The following is a 16400-nucleotide window of genomic DNA, read 5'->3' on the forward strand; positions in this document are numbered from 1 at the left end:
TCAATCTAACTGGACTTGACTAAAGCCACCATGAAGATACCTGACTTTGTGTTAATTTTGTGCCCTTTTAGTTAGTGCTAAAGCAAATTAGTGACACTGAGGCTAAATGGCTGATAATAACCTACAAAAACACAACCCTGCCTTCTCTTTAAAGAAGTAAGATGCCAATTGCAGAGGCAGGCGAACACAGATTATCCTCAGAGGAGTCAAAGAGAACTGTAACAGCCACCATCCCTTTGGGATAACTACAAGAAACAAAAGCCTTCAAGATGCTTTGTGCAGCCAGAAAAACCAAAGTGGCCTCCATGCAGACACATGCATTCCTGCATAAATAATATGAAGAAATTACCTTTACTTACAGGTGTCTCATATCTCACTGGCTATTGGTTTTGTGTGTTTATGGAAAGAAGGCAGAGCAGATCAGAGAAGCCAAGGACACAGCCTAAACAAACATTAGGATTATGGCTCCAAGAACAGAGGCAGTGTGGAGGAGGAGAGAGATTTTGGCTAGGCTGATTAAAAGACAATTGTAACATGAAAAAACAGCTCCTAATTCCTCCTGTGTCTGGGCACACCGCACATTGCACATTCCTTGTAGACAGAGGACCATAGTAAAGAAGCCTGACTCTATCATTCCCTTCATCTCCTAATCAACACAGCCCACAACACTGAATTTTGGTGAGTGACCTGGAGTGCAAAGCATTGCTGTGCATATCAGGAGCAAGAGCCAGGCTCCAGGAGGAGCAACTGAGGAGCTGTGTGTGCACAGGCTCAAGAGAGATAAGGTAATGGAGATTCATCCATGGTGGAAGCAGAGCTGAAAGCCAAGTGGGAAGCATGGGGCTCACAGGCTACATCTGATCTGCAGCTGCATCCTGTGGAGCCTGTGGGCAACCAAAGTCCTTGCTCTACTTTCATCCCTCCTCCATCTCACCCTCTGTGGTGCTCCTGCCTCCTTCTCTCCCCAGTGGTCCTCTCCCCCTCCACCCTCAACTCTTCTTGACTCTACAGTGCCAAGTGGTGGAAGGACAGAGCTGTCCCATGTCAGCCATGTGGCTGTCAATGCTACCTGTGTTGCCAGTGTGGTGCTGGGAAAGGGCTGGGACAACCCTCACCACATTTGAGCTCATTCAAACCCTCCGGGGCAACAAAGTCTCCCTTGACCTACAGCCAACAGCATGAGGCATCATTAAAAGAGAAAGCATCAAATAAAGAAGGAAGAAACATCCAGAAGTCTCTTGATAATGGTGGAGAGATGACTTGTAGATGGAGACAAAATTGCTTTTGGAGCAATAGCTACAGAGTGTCTAGCCAGACCGGGAAGCCCCATAGCTGAAGGCAGAGACCTGTCTGCTCTGAACAAGGAGGATTTCTATGGAGCCAGGGAGACTCAAAGGTGTCTTGACAACCTAAAGCCTGCTAATAGACGTGAGCAGCAGCAAGGAATGACAGATCTCAGAAACTGTGTTGAGAAAGCAATGAAAGGGGCAGAGGTCAGAGCAGACCTCACTTAGCCACCTGGCTGCACAAGTGGGTTAGCCAAATGACCTCAGTAAAACTATTTTCGACTCCATTTGTAACCCTCAGAGACCAATCAGGGAGAGAAGAGATTGTCCAGTTCAAATAATGCAAAACTTGATTTCTTTGAGAGAAAACTCCCTGACAGGCTTCTTGGCTCTGCTCAGTGTCTCACCCAAGTGAGTGGCTAGGAAGAGAAATAGGAGAGGTTTCCAGCAGCCAGCCGGCGCATGCCAGCTCTGTCCGTGCTACAGAGCAGCCCACGACAGACAACCAAGCGCTCCAAGTTTGCAGGAGCTGTTGAGATGTGGCGCGCAGGCAGCCATCAGGCAGAAAGAGCCGGATCAGAGAATTCGCAGCAAGGGGAAAGCTGAATCCTCTGGCCTGGCTGAGGACCAGACGAGACCTGTTCTTGGCATAATCCGGTGCAAACAAGGACTCCCAGGATAAATGGACAGTGGAACAACTTATACACATTTAGCTGGACTTCAACTTGCAGGGCCAGATCAGCAAAGGAAATCAGACACCCCAAGGGCTTGGGGAATTTGCCCCACCATTTGAGTGTTTCTCTGCAGCAGCCAACCAGGAAAGGAAGCAGCTGCTAGCAAGAAAGATGGACATTAATTGCCATGAGCCCCGTAAGCACAGATATGTCAAATGGAAAAGGTGACTCTAGTCTGGTCTGTGGCATTTTTGAACAATTAGAAAAAGTGATAGATTTGGTTTGTAAAACAAGAGAAGTTGGCAATAATGCAAAAACTAAAGAAAGCAGTTGAGTTAAGTGCTGGTACAGTGAAAAAGTTCGCTATAAAATGTCAACTTGTTATAATATGAGGCTGGGCCAGAACAAAACATCACAAGAGCCTAGTAAAAGGCCTCTTTCCCAGTCTGATTGTTGCAAGGACACCACATTATGTCAGTGAAGCCCAGAGGTACACAAATGAGGCCCCAGGTTTTTGTTTAGATCCTCGCAGTTGAACAACAGAAGAAGGAGACTGGCTACAAATCATCTGCTGGTATCTGTGAAATGCATGGAAAAAGTGGACACTGCCTCAAGGTTAACCATTAATAGAGCAGACATGCTAAAAACAGTAAGGAGTAGACTGTCCAAAAGTGAACCAACTAATTGGTCTCAAATGGAGACAGTGACAGGGAAACATGCATTCGTCCAACAGTTGGGAAAGTTAGGTCTGCAAATTGGACATCTGGAATTTGAGCTAGATTTCTGGATAGCCGAGATAGTGGATGAGCTAATAAACAGTTTGGATTTCATTACGCCTAATAGCTGAGTAAGTGCCAGGAAACCATGTCTTACAGACCCTGCCTGTGAAAATTTTTTATAAAGATGTGGCATAGGTGAGCAAAATGATTTGTAGAAAACTGGTTTGCAGAGAACAGGGAACGGCACCGTTTTAAGTGACATACCATGGGAGCTTTCCAGCCAAAAAAGTCAACTCCCAGAGGCTGAAACCTGTTTTGAGACCTAGGATCTCAAAGGGATTTTAGCTGCTCAAGTGGTATATTGGAAGCAGGAAACTGTTCCCCCTTGGTGTGCTAGACATTGCTGACGAGGAGCAAATAAAAGGGCAGCAAAAGGGAATGAGGGCCAGAAAGCACAACAAAGTAGGCAGATGGAGTAAATATACAGAAGAAATCTAGCAGGGAAAGAAGAGTGGAGGTACATGCAGGGAGCTTGGTATTCAGTGCTGAGGATGGCTTACAAACCTTTGCTGCTGAGGGTCTAGGAGTTGTCCTCCCTCCCGCTGCCAAAGCAGCACAGGACCAAAATATAGGAAGGTAGCCATGGAGCAGCCACTTCACTCCTTAACTGACACCAAGTGCAGGAGATATTCTGGGCAGCTGGGAATGTCAGGAAGGCAAGAATGAGTTTTCACATCACCTTGGGCTTCACTGGTTGTTCAGAGGAAGGAGGGCAGCCCCATGTCCTGTTCAAGGCTGCAAGGACCACTGAAGCCTGGTTTTCCACTCTGGATCTGACAAACAGCTGTGGACCTCGGTAGAAGTATCTGCTTCACGGTGGCAGAGTGAAGACCCCAGTGGCCAGTGAATATGGCTGCTTGCCCCCTGCCATGGGGCAAGGGGTCGTACATCAAGCACAGCCCTGCAGAGGCACAGTCAAACTGCTTTTAAGCATCTCCACATGACACTGGTGCATCTGTCTTGCGGATGTCGCAGCTCACCCTGGGAGCAGTGACATGCCCTGAGGGAGCCACCTTCTCTGGCTCCTTGGTGAGGCAGTTCTGCTGCACACATCAAAAGCTGTGGCCCCTACCTGGTGGGTTTACAGATGGTCTGAGACAAGCTTAAGTCTGCCCGACTGCAATAAAACTCCCAGGAAAGAGCGTTTTTCCTAATAAAAAAGCAGTTTGCTTTGGGGAGTGAAGGAGGAATTTCTGCTGACACAATGACAGCGGAGCTGTCCAGAAACAGCCGCTCCTCCTGGGCGTGCAGGATTGGAGAGGACTTTGTTTCCAAACAAGAGGTTTATTTCTAAGCTTGCAGATACTGCACAACACCCGCTAGCTTGGGTGAGCTTGTGACAGAAAACCATTGCAATGGTCACGAGAACACAATTCAGCATTTGCGGAGTTACAAAGGCTCTTGTGACCATTCACAAGTTTGCTTTTCTGGGTTTTAAACTGCCTTTCACATAGGAAACAGATGCTAACAGAGACTGAACTTATAGTTTAGAGACAGTATTGCTACAGCAACATATAGGATTTGAAAGTGTCCCAATTGCAGCAAAAGTTTCAGGTCTCTCAGATGATTTATTGTATTACTGAAGCACACCTTGGGGTAAAAGTTTTCTTTATATATCTTCACTACTGCTTAGATGGGGATAAAATCATTGTGGAACAGCAAAATGAAAATACTCTGACAAGAGGGTGTTGCATAATTATGTAATAGTTTATAATTTAACAATAACTACTTGAAATATGATTACAATAGGTACCATTTTTCTTTTTGTCTGGAACATACTCTTTAGACTACCACCATTGCAGAGTCATGACATTGGTGACAATGAAGTAAAGGTGTTTCTATGGATTAAATGTAGCTGCTGCCTTTCAGCTGGAAGGAGTTAAATCCTTTTGTGGATCTCAACATCAACAGCCTCCATATGACACATGGGCACTGCTACACATGCGTGTATGGAAAGACAAGTCTCTATTGGTCTTTCTTTGTGAGACTTGGGTGTCTGAAGTAGTGACAGAATGGAACAGAAGAGCAGGAAATTAAGAATCTTGACCCAACAAGCTTCATGAAAAACTCAAAAAAAAAAAAAAAAAAAAAAGAAATTCTTTGGCCAGCTGTCCTGCAAAAGAGACAAGGAACTGTGAGCAGAATGCCAGCCCTCTGCTGTTCAATTCCTCCTGTGCTGCGGAAAAAAAACTTTGGGTGCTCACTGTGAATAAAGAGGCTAGCCTCAAAAGCACATCATTTAATGAGCAATTTCTCCCCCTAACAGAACCTACGTACTGGACTATGAGTTGTGAGCACTCATAGGTAATACTTTTATTTTTTCTTAAACTTATTGAAAGCATAATATACATGAACTTTGCATGTAAGTATCCAGCAGACTTATTTGTAACATTGTCTTTACCTCTTCACCTACATAACTCATCCCTCAAACCAATTAAGCTACATTATAAGATCAACTGGTTGCTGATAGAACTACCACTCACTTTTTTCCCATCGAAAAGAACTGTCAAACCCTTTTTTCTGTACCGCTACCAGGCAAGGCAGGAACCTGTACTTTTCCAAAATGCGGTGACATGCATCCATGTGCTAGCAGTAAATGTGTTATCTAGAAATTCTTTCAAGTCATTGAAATTCTTTCAATGATCTTTTACTTACATTTTATTCACCACTTCATCTCCATTCCCCTGTAACAAAACACTAAATATTAGGATTGCTTTTAAAAAAATCAAAGCTAAAGTTACGTATTACCATTGCGCCTTTGAGAACTATGGTTGTGTGCTATAAGATGTGGCAAGCTTGTACTAAAACAAAAGGACTTTTTCTCCATGGCATATTCATTATTCTCCCCTACTGAGTAATTCTATCACCTGCCCTCTATGGATTCTTTATGCTTCAACAGAGATGCAATTTCTGGCCAGAGCAGCTTCAATATAGAGTCTTAGCTTCCATGGGTGTGTAATCATTTACACCTGTGCAAAGTAGATGTAAACTCACTTTGCACTCACTTTACATAGGTGCAAATGACTGCACAAGGTGAGAAGCAGTGGAGAATCAAGCTCATAATGACTGCAAAGCGCTTAAGCAGGGTAGGATGGAAACCAAGAGAGGCACATGGGATACAGCGATCAGGAGGCAAGCAAACGTCAGCAGCAGTTTGGGAGTCTATTCTCCCTCATTGTGCGAGCAGCGTCTATTATTAGCAATGGAAGTCATGTGTGTGTGCCCAGAGGATAATAAATCAGGCACTGTGCGAATGCTGCTCCAGCTCCTCTGGCACTGCTGTAAGGGTCAGGCTGCAGCAGGAAACCTGTGTTGCCACCAGGGCTGGAAGATGCCAGGTGGCTGTGTGGTTGTGAGATCAGTGTACATAGAGAATCAGGCTAAACCTAGGGGCTCTGGCTTGGTTTAGGGCATGTTTCTTGTTGTGAGTCAAACAGGTTATCCAAAAACCTGGCTCGATCACTGCTGAAATAGTACAGGTGCGCCTAGCTCTTTTTGTTATATTGCCTCCTAAAACTGCCCAAGAGCTGGGGTGTGCAAGAGCTTTCAAAGGACACTTTGCTTTTTATGAGCTGTTGGATAGCACAGAGTAGATAGATCTAAAATTAATCTGCTGCCTTTTGTCAGAGCTCTCTGACCGTAAGGTTAAAGGCAATAATAATACCCACTATGGTGTATTTGGGGGAGGTTGGAGGAGAAGGGAGAGAAATTTTTTCATGCTGACTTTTTTAGCCTGAAGATTAGGGCTTATATCACAACTTTGCTTGGTAGTCTGAAAAAGATCTTCTGAAATGTGTTCCTCTTAGTCTTACACCTGCCAGCTTTCTTCACTCTTCTTTCCCTAGCCTACTAATAGCGATTCTAAATGCATCCGGAGAAATACGGTTGCTATAAAGTACTGAAGTTTCTGTGTAGCGTGATTTTTACATTTTACATGCAGTGTAAAATTACTGAATCTGAAATAAAGTATGTGTGTCATTTTTCCAAGGGACTTTTAAAATGTGCCTCTGGATATATGTGAAAATATAAAATACTGCTCACAAAAAACTAGAGCAAAAAGCATACACTCATGAAGGAAAACTGCTTCGTTTGTTACAGCTATCTTTTCAAGGCAAAGCAGTCACACCCTGTGCGTGGCAGGCTGGAAATCTACGTGTCCCCACTGATTTTGCTGTGTTTGCAGTACCTGGTGTGGGAGAGGGCTGGCCATCAGTGTAGAAGTGTTTTCTCATGGCTACAAAGTTCTGCAGAGCTGGCGCTGAACTCAAGCCCAACATTCATTCACATCCCACGACAGTCAGGCTAAATCTGATTCAGAAGCAAGATGAAGACAGCTAGGACAAGGGATCATTTTTAGTTGTAAAACAAGCAATTCTGAGCACGTGATTGTGGCAAATAATCCAAACACTTTCTTATTTAATGAAAGCATTTACCAATGACAGCATCAAAGACATAGTGTCAAGGGAGGATGGGTGAAGCCTGGTACTGACCCATTGCGGGCCCCTATGGGCTGGGAAAATTAGACTCTAGAAAGGGAGGACTGTCTCAATACTTACATTAACAATAGAGTGAAAGAAGTCTTTATTTTCAGCAACAGGCTTTGAGCAAAGGACTTTTACCCTCTATTCCTGTTTTCCTAGTAAGTTATGAAGGGTTTATTTACCCCACATCAGGTACCCCCAGTGGCTTCCTCTGTAATGGATTTTTAGCTGTCTTTCCAGCATAAGCTGCAAGTAACAGAAAGAACATGTTCTCTGCAGGTAGAGCAGGAGCGTAAGGGCCGTCCTGGGACCTCCTTCCCTTGAGTGACAGCAGTGCCAGGCAGCGCTGCCTGAGCTGGCTTTCCAATCATGTAGCACATGGGACCAAGAGCGAGCCCCCACTCTTCCATGGCACCGGGCTCCTTGAGCCTGCTAGCAGGATCCCACCATGCCACCTCTCCCACGGGCATTGCACACACTGCAGCCAAAGTTTTAGATACGCTGCAATGGCAGGAGGATGGAGGGGAGCAGGCTCAGCTTCCCCATGACTCTTCTGTTGTTCTACAGGGTGTGGGTGGTACACGCGGTATGGTGCAAAGCCACCACTCAAGGGTAAAGAGCTGAAGTCCCTTCAGCCACTCTTCTTGCCTCATCTTCTTCTTTGCTGCAGTCCCAGATGTAGCACACCTCAAGGTTGCCACAAGTGTGTGGTTCTCTGTAGTAGAGGAACAGCCATGAAACTTCTGTACCTGGTTGTGCTGAAATGCCTGGAGGCAGCTGAGATAGGATGTGGGCTATTTCACCATACTTGGCACTCATGGTAGGATCCTTCTGTCATCTTCTTAGTGGCAGCTGGCCTGTAGTGTCCTACAGGTGTGTCGTGGTTTAGCCCTAGCCAGCAACTAAGCACCACGCAGCCACTCGCTCACTCCCCCTACCCCGATGGGATGGGGGAGAGAATCAGAGGAGTAAGAGTGAGAAAACTCCTGGGTTGAGATAAGAACAGTTTAATAATTGAAATAAAGTAAAATAGTAATGATAATAGTAACAGTATAATAATGATAACAATAATAATGATATACAAAGCAAGTGATGCACAATGCAATTGCTCACCACCCGCCGACCGATACCCAGACAGTCCCCGAGCAGCGATCGCTGCTCCCCAGCCAACCCCCCCCAGTTTATATACTGAGCATGATGTCATATGGTATGGAATAGCCCTTTGGTCAGTTTGGATCAACTATTCTGGCTGTGCCTCCTCCCAGTTTCTTGTGCACCTGGCAGAGCATGGGAAGCTGAAAAGTCCTTGACTAGCATAAGCAGTACTCGGCAACAACTAAAGACACCAGTGTGTTATCAACATTCTTCTCCTACTAAATCCAAAACACAGCACTATGCCTGCTACTAGGAAGAAAATTAACTCTATCCCAGCCAAAACCAGGACAAGGTGTCAGTGGTGTCTTCCATGGTCAATGGTGCGCACACTCTTCAGCTTCTGTAGAGGACAGTGAAATACTGTGACTAGATGCTTGTAGATTTATTAATTTATTTCACAGGCCTACTCAAATGCCATAAATTATAAAGGAAAGCTTACAGCAGTCTGGTATCAGCAGCATCTTCTACTGCTGCTGCCATGAAACCATTTTCTTCTTCTACCCAGCTGCCATAAAATCCATTTTATATTTGCTGAAGGTGTATTTACGATACTAAAATATACTTCCTTTTAAGTGTTTGGGTATTTTTCCACCGGAATACTTATCTAGAGCTGTGGTGGATTCCTTATTACTTGATGTTTTTAAAGTCTAAAGCCAAAGAAGATTTAAATAGCTATGTCTAAAACAGATTGTCTTGAAAACAGCCCTATTAAGAGGTGACCCTCATAGTGCCTAAGTCTCCTCTTCAGCCCCACTTTTTTTTTTTAGTACCCCAAGGAACATATGTTTGGAACCATCTTGGGCCAGCAGTCCTACCTTATACCTAAAACTACTTGGGACCCAGGGCTTGAAGTTTTTCTCTTCCTAAGTCCCCAGAGGATTCAGTTTGCTCTCAGAGCATACATACATTCTAGATCATGCTTTAGGAGAAAATCATGGAAAGTCCTTTCCTTAAAATGCGTCCAGTGATATGACCCCTGATGCTCCTATCCAGCTCAGTGGTTAGAGCATTTTTCTGGTGACTAGTCATTGCTGGCTGGAGGGGATTAGACCTCGTCTCCTGCAAGCATGCAGGTCTATCTAGCAGTGCTGTGTGGTGACCCTGCTGGGAGGGTTGACCTGCTCCTTTTGCTGAAATGGAGCAACTTTTGTGAGAGGAAGGTAGAGATGGGGGTCTGGGAAGGAGAGATCGAGAAAGGGAGGCGGGAATGGGAGCAGGAGACAGGGAGCAGCTCTGGGAGAAGGATGGTTGGGTCCTGTCCCTGGCAGCTCCTTGCAAGGGAAGGGTGGGGAAGCCCACATGCCCTCTTCCCAGCAAGGTGTCCCAACTAGTGCCAGCAGCCCACTCCCTCCCTGTGGGACAATAAATGCCACAGAGAGGATGTGCCAGCTGCAGAGCCCCATGTGGTTTCTCATGCCTGGGCTATCTGACAGCCTCTTCTGAGCTCCCCACACCACTGGGAAGCTGCTTACTACAACTGCCTTCTGCATTGCAATGTCGTTATTTACTTTAGCATCCATGCACTTGTGTGCATTCCTCACATTTTAACTATGGAAGCAGAACAAATTGAGCATGTTAACCTTCCTTCCCTCACTCCTGTCATCCAGTTTGCTTCTACAGTTTTTTTTCCCCACTCTTGAAGGCTTCCATAGTGTGTTAACAGCTCAGTCTTCAAGTGTTTCCATTTAGATCTTTTTTCCCCCAGTTACAGAGTTAGCAATCTATAGGGGAAGCATCCAGCATGCCCTTAGAGCACAGTACAGGAGAGAGCATTGCTTCTGTGACCAACTCCTGTGTAAGAACAGATCTGCTTAGCCTGGAGTCATCAACACTGATTGCACCCAGCACACACATGCTACCACACACCTTTGCTGTCTATGCCTGCAAAAATCAGGGGGTGCCTGTCTAAGATTTTGTATTGCTCTGTCGTGCCTCCTGCCTTCCTTCGCTTTGCTCTGGAGAGTCACTGAGGATGAACAAATGGCCTTTCCTTTCTCAATGGGTTCTTTGTGTCTATGTGCCAGTGCCATGTTTTCAGATTACAACTTGTGAAATGCCTTCGTAAGCCTGAAGATAAGCAGATCAAACAGAGACCACTAAACTCTACTGTGTCCATTAGCCAAAAGGATACCTCTTTTTCACCAGCGTCTTCTCTGTTTTAAAATATTTTTTTTACAAACTAGTGCATACAAGCGTGTGTGGGTGCAAATGCAAGTACACAGCCTGAGACAAATCAGCGCATCTGATCCTCAGCTTGGCTGCCCACCTATCTGGTTGCAGTTGCACTGCCTGGTTCTGGTCCTGCCTGTGGCTCAGCCAGGTCTGAAAATGTTGCCCTATATTTTTTTTAACAAAACCACTGCTAAAGTCCAGCAATCACTGACATCCAGTGGCAGTTGAGGATAATTACAAATGTTTGTTTTCTGAGAGTCTTGTTTGTTACCTGGGGAAACCCAAGTTAAGATGAAGGCTTGCTTTTGAGCTCTACAAAAGGCAGAGAAGTCAATTGAAACACAGCATTACTTTTGTTAGATGGGAGACGGCAGGTGCCTGAGAACTGGTATTGAAAAGCACCTCTGTGTTCCGTGCACAAAGGGGCTCTGAGTCTGACTGTGCTGTTGTATAGTTTGGGAGTAGCCCCAGATGGCAAATCGAGTTCTATGTTTCAGAAACTGCCATGAGACCAGACCTAAGTTTCCTGCCCCAAGCAGTTTGGAGTGAGATAGAATTAAGACTTGAGCAACAGTGACCCCACTATGTTGGTCTAATAAAAACACCATGCTGCAGGGTGAGCCCTTCAGCCCCCCAAGTAAGGCTCAAATATCAATTAAATCCTCTGGTGGGTGATCCTGCCTGAAGAAAACAACATCAGCATTTCAGTTCTGGCTTAATTCCATTCAGCACAGATAATTAACAATTTCTTTATGGTTGGAGGGGGGTGGGAGAGCATTATGTACCTTTTTTTCTCCCAGTGCAAACACTACTTGTTCCTAAGTGGTTGTATAGTCTTATCTTTCTTCTGTGTGAAACTGTATGGCCTATGGTGCAACTGCTGAGAGAGTTACCTAGTTTTCTTCTCCCCCCACCCCCATGCAGTGACTCTCTACAGTGTCTGACTGCATTTAGGGAACGCTTAGGAATAATTGTAAGGAAAAAGGGTCAGATCCCCATAGAAAACATGGAGATAAAGTCTCTGAATGGCACAGCCTGTCCTAATTACTACAGGAAATGTCACTTCATCAGTGAAAGCATAATTACGAAACTGAAACTCTTTTCAGGACATCTTTGGTATTTTTTTTTCCCTCTTTGGGGCGCAGGGAGGTAAAACCAAGAGAACAATGTAATCTAACTTTTATTTTTATTTTTTAAATTCTTTCAACAGTATTGGAGCAGGAAGTTGAATTTTGACAAGTATAAAATACTTCCAGTGCAGCAAACTTTAATGGTTGCTGACACCACCATAATTTAAACCTAGGGCCTTTGTAAACAGCTTGCACAGAATGCCCTGTAAGCAATATGAGCTCATTGCAAGGGCTCCAGCACTTTCTGAATGTGAGACTTCATCTGCCTCTTCCCCTTCAGCCTCTGGTCCTTTCTGTACTGTTTCCACCCCTTCTGATAATCCTTACAGAGAGAATATTCCTTCCTCCAACTTGTTTGCCAGTCACCATGGGCCCTTTTGCATTGACGTGTATTACAGCAGTATCATTTCAAGCTTTGGCCATAGACAACACCCCGTCACAGGGCATTAGCCATATGAGAGATGCTCTCTGCTGCAAGGGGTTCAGAGGTGAAGGATGTACCCAACAAAAAGGGGACTCATAGCTCATGGTAAGGTCTGGCTGGGATTTGAAGCCCCTTTCACTCGGGTGTCCCACTCTATATGAGATGCTGCCTTTAGCAGCAGAGAAAGCTGAAAGACCAGAAGCAGCAGCACATCTTAAAGTAGCAGATTTAAACGTAATGAAAAGGACGACCCTCACTTCCCTCCTTGCCTTGAGATTCATAGATTTTGGTTTGTGCCTTCTGCCCATGTGGGTAGGGATAGTTTTCTGTTTTGCACTATATGGAAGGCTGAACAGAAAAGCTATGGAGAAATGAGTGACAGCCCCTCCCTTGCAATGCATGAGACCACCCTCCCTGGATCATCTTGGCTGACAGTGCTGGGATGTGAGCAAGTGCTCTCATCTCCTGCTCTGCCTCACCCACAGTGAGAGCCATTTCACACTTGTGGGGAGTGTTAGGAGAAAATTACAATGCACCAGGACGTGCTCAAGAAGCTGAAGGAGCTGGATTTGCTCTGAGGCTGATACAAGTCTCCGTGCAGCATCACTAATGAAGGATTGCTCTGCCCACAACTGAGGAAAAAGCCAGAATCTCTTTTCTGATACTGAAATAAAGCAGCCCCCTTTTAGACCAGTCAGGAAAGTAATTGTTCATTCCTCAGGTTGAGCAGCACATATGCAATCTCTTTGTTAAGTAGCTTTCTAAATTTTTGCTCCTTGGCTCTTGCAGTCACAGCCTGCATGATTGCCAGCCCTGAACACCAGCCAGGAAACCCCACTCCCAACCCAGAAGGGGCTAACGCAGCGCACAGCACTTACTACACAGACAGAGCTATAAGTGGGCCACTGGTTACAGCCACTGGAGACGCAAGGGGGAAAAAGTCCATGCTTCCCAAATACAGCTTCTAAAATTCAATACAGGTCCTCTGGTTATAGAGCATGCAGAAACCTTCATTATAAGAGAAGACCAGTGTGTGGAAGAGGAAGAGGAGCCTTGGTGGCTACCACTGGCAAAAGTAGAGGCGAGATGGATGAGCTGGAGCACACTTTTTCTTACAAAATAACTATCAATCAGCCGCAATGTCAGCAAGCATTAGGTAAACATGCCCAGGCAGAAAGCCCAGCAGTGAGAAAGAACAGGGTAACTAGTTCAGATAGAAGGGAATTAAATTTGTGGCAAGCTAAAACCAAAGCCAGATCTCTTTGTGGTATTGAAATAACTTTGCTACTGCCTTGAACATCAGCTTTCAGAGTGGAGGGACTGGAGCATGCTGTCGGTGAGACTGGGTAACAGATGTCTTACAGCTACCTGTCCCTGTTCTACATGGCCAGATCTGCAAGATGGTAGTCTGTTTCTAGTATATGGAAGTGTTGTTTAGGTAACCAAAATCTGGTTCCTACCTAACTTACAGCTTGCAAAGGCACCATTTATTTGTGCAGTTTTGCTATAAAACACCACCACACCAGCAAAATAACATTTTATACTGGTTTGTACAGGCATAAAGGCTTCGTGGACTCAGGCTGAGAAGAAATGAGGGATAAGAAGTCCTTCTCCCGTATCATCATCAGTTTGTTGAGATTCTTGGACTGGAGGCAGGCAAACAGCATTGCTCAATTCATTTTCACTAGAAAAATCAATGTGCTTCCACATTCTTGGCCAGCAAATGACAGGAGGCATTGGCTCATAAGGAGCTAGTCTGCAATTTTACCATGACTGGCTGAAGGACTTGGAAATAAGTGTTTTTCTGCATGGGCCTTACTGAAATGTGAGCCTGGAAGCTCATCCAGCCAACAGCTGGGATTCACACCTTTCTTTCTGTACCTGTATTTCTTGGTCCCTCCAAGGGTGGGTATTTTCTGCCTGCTTGATAGCTTTAAGGCTAGAGAAGGCTTTGGCTGAGCTGAGGAGATCTGCCCGAAAGCAAATCACAATATTGGGGTTAAGAAACAGGCAACCTTTGCTGCTGGTGCTGTACTCTGATTGCAAGAGTGATCTCGTTGTTGTGTGCTGAGCATCCCAGGCCCATGGCTAAGGTACCAGGCTGCTAGGCATCACATTCAGGACAGGCAGAAGGAGCCAGAGATAACTTTTCTGCATGGTTCTTCTTCCTAACATAGTGTATGATTGGTTCCTATCTTCCGTGACCACAAAAATTCCTGCTCAGGTTCCCAGGCTGTATTACTTTGGGGAGATGTAAAAATATCTTCCTCAGAATGAAACGATGGTTATTTCACCTTTTTATGTAAAATTAGAAAAACCCTGATCCAGAAGACTGGTTTTGAGGCTGTTTACCTACTCTGGGGAAGACATGCGTTCAAGTGCCTCTTCTTTCTCAAAGGAAGGTTTTTGAAGTCTTTGCCTCCTTCTACTGAGCAAGAGAAGAGCTGCTTCCTGGCTAGTCACTGTTGTGAACAGATCCATGGACAGACACTCAGCTTGCCTCTCAGCATGTGGATTTTAAACTTTACTCTGGTTAGTCCTTACACAAAGCAGAACAGCTCTAATGACAGATGATGAACATGTGAGTGAGCGAACCCCAGCACTTCTGGCAGCTGGGTCCTTGTTTGGGATTTGCCATCCAGACAAGCAACTTGAACTTTCCTCCTCCATGTGTTAAATGAGTATTATGCCCTGCTGGGCTCTTCTGAAGTACAGCTGCTTCTCTCTGACCAGAAATTTTGTCATGGCTCTGAGAAGATATCCCATGCAGTCAATATTTTCCTCTTGCTTTGTCCCAGCACTGCTGGTCCAGATGAGCAATGTTAGCACGTCAGGAGTTGGTAGCAGAGAACATTCCATTCCTGCTGTCCTCGTCAGGACCACAAAACCGGAATGATAATTAAAAAAATTGCTTTGGCTCAGACCCAAAGTTTCAATAGTTCCTGAATTTTCAGCAAACCAGGAATCCTGCCCCTGCTTGAATGGGTCATCCTGTTTCCCTACGTGTGTTTTTAAAAAAGCATCATTGATTCACCCACAGATACATGCACCGTTCATAGCATAGGGGATGGTATCTCTCCTGCACCAGCCTCCAGAGCAGAAGCCAGGGGGCTTGTATGGGGAGGGGAGGTGGGATTTTACATCCCTATGCCTAACTCAGAACAGGGTTTCCAACCAAAACAGGTCTGTGCACAGTGCACCCTAGCCACATGCTGTAGGCTCCAGTGGACAGAGCACTTCCAGTGTCCCCGCCTTGTATTTGACATATATGATTACATATCTGTTGGAGGAGGAGGAAGAAGTTGGGTTTGCCATTCCCATGCTCTTAGGTTGTTGTTTGGTGGGACAAACTAGCATGCCAGCTGGCACACCTCTGATGTCCTCAGTCCCCTCTGGATGAAATTTACCTTGGAAAGGTAAAAAAAATATTTAATCACTTCCAAAATTTTCACTTCTGATCGCTAATTCTTTTGGGTTGACAAAAGCTGCTGTGTTGCTGTTTCTCTCTTTTTTTCCTTCTTTTTGGCAAATAAATGAGATGTGTGTAGGAAATCCCTCAGCCTACTATTTATGACTCTACACACAAGGCTGGGGTAAGATTCGGAGGACAAGCAGTGAGAAAGACCATCTCCATGGACACACATTAATGGAGAGTGTGCATACATGTGACTGAAGGCAGGCTTTCTGTTTTGTTATTTTCTAACTTACTCTACTCAGTGCTTTATATTAAGCTGTGCTTGGGAGGAGGGAAAGAAAGCAAAAGGATCCTCCATCTAAGGTTTGGGGTTGGGAGGCAGCTTGGGGGTTCTGCAGGTTTGAGCTCCATGGGGTGACTGGGGCTGCCTTCAACAGATCTTGGTGGCTTTGCATGCTGAACTTCTTCAGCATACTAACCTGTGTCCACTGGCTAGTCTTTATGAAACATTTAATTCTGCAGTTTTAGAGTTGTTGAAAAAGCAAAGGGAAGATTTATAACAACATTTGCTAACTCTAGGCCAACTGGTTTGGCACAGGAAAGAACTATGTTTTTCAGAACAGCTTTTCAACATTCCACTGTTAGCTAAAATGTATGAAAATTACAGTTTTGAAATGACCAGATGTTTTTGCCGAGAAAGAAATAGATGACCTGAAAGTGGAAGATGAGGCCTGAACTCAGGCTCCTATGCTACAACTGTCAACTTTTCAGCTAATGGATGACCTACTACCATCTAAAACTACTAAATTTGTGTGATTACTGCTGCTAAATTGCAGCCACAGTATATTTATAATTTTCTCCGTCAACTTGATACCATTTGTGCA

Source organism: Pelecanus crispus, chromosome 2, assembly GCF_030463565.1.
Source record: "Pelecanus crispus isolate bPelCri1 chromosome 2, bPelCri1.pri, whole genome shotgun sequence".
NCBI classification, from domain to species: domain Eukaryota; kingdom Metazoa; phylum Chordata; class Aves; order Pelecaniformes; family Pelecanidae; genus Pelecanus; species Pelecanus crispus.